The following is a 1,429-nucleotide window of genomic DNA, read 5'->3' on the forward strand; positions in this document are numbered from 1 at the left end:
TTTGGAGGGCTCTGAATGAATACAGCTTTTTATCTCGGGTGCCACTAAGCCTAAATCTTTACTTTGAAGTTAATTCTCACACTTGTGTTGGCAGTCGATTTATCTGTTTCTTACAATAGAAAGCACTCCTAACAGAACATCTGCCTGTAATAATTAAATCCACAAAGAAAACACAAAGAAGCAACTGAAAGCGGTGGCTCGCGCCTTTAATCCCAGCACTCGAGTAGTTGAGGCATATGGATCCTGGTGAGTTGGAGGCCAGCCTGGTCTATTTATCAAGTTCCAGAACAGCCAAGGGCTACATAAAGAGATCTTGCCTCAAAACCAAAGGGAAGGGAAAAGGAAACATAAAGAAGAAAATAGAAATGGAAGGGTACAGGGACTTTTATGTTGCTCTTTGTAACGTTTGCTGTTTTAACGATACCTTCAGGGACACATGCATTTACTTGGTATGAAGAGGGAACTAAATTTTCAAGACCCTAAAGGCTAAAATGGTTACATTTGGTAGAGGTTCCCCAAAGGCCTTCGTGCTACTGGAGGTGAAGCATCTTGTAGGTCTTTAAGCCACTGGAGAGATGCCCTGGAATGGGATGGTGGGTCCTAGAATGATGGGTTTCCTGGAAACCGTGAAGGGTTTTGTTCTGCCACACTCCTCTGCAATGCTATGCTGCCTCCCCAGGTCCAAAACAATGGACTAACAGACCATGGCTGAAAGACTCCAAAACTGTGAGCCAATTTTTTTAAGGCAATGTAGTCCTAATTAGGTGCAAGCTCACTGCAATCCTTCTGCCTCAGCTCCCTGAGAAATGGGACTGTAGGCATATTACCACACCCATAATCATCTTGGGTATTCTGTCAGAGTGACAAAGCTCACTGCTACAGAAACAGCTTAATTTGATGTCAGGACAACAACCAGGTGCGCCCTGTTCTTTTTCTTAAAGCTGAAGGTAGCATCCAACCAGTTATGCTAAGTAGCCCTTCTCTTCCCAAAATAGTAGGGGTTTAGATGTGAGTAGTTAGTGAATGCAGAGAAAAAAGATTGGGGTGGGCCCTGGTCAGCAACTCAGCCCTTGTGCACACCAAATAAGGAGCTTATCAGATCACCTCTCCCACTCTCCTCCGGCATCAGATGATTTTGCTGCCTGGAGTTGGGTTCATGAGGAGTGTGTGTCTGAGTGATTTCACAGAGTTCAGGCTCTAGTGTCCTTTCCTCTGCTCCCTTGGGGCTCCTCTGGCCTCCTACAGCTTCGGGACAGTGAGTTCCCTTCTCTACAGGCTAACATTCAGGGACAAGTTATTCGAGAATGACTCTTCTTTTTCTTTTTTTGTATATGCACATATGCCCTACACATATGCCCTACACATATGCCCTACACATATGCCCTACACATATGCCCTACACATATGCCCTACACATATGCCCTACACA

The sequence above is a fragment of the Mus caroli genome, chromosome 3 (genome assembly GCF_900094665.2).
Source record: "Mus caroli chromosome 3, CAROLI_EIJ_v1.1, whole genome shotgun sequence".
NCBI classification, from domain to species: Eukaryota; Metazoa; Chordata; class Mammalia; order Rodentia; family Muridae; genus Mus; species Mus caroli.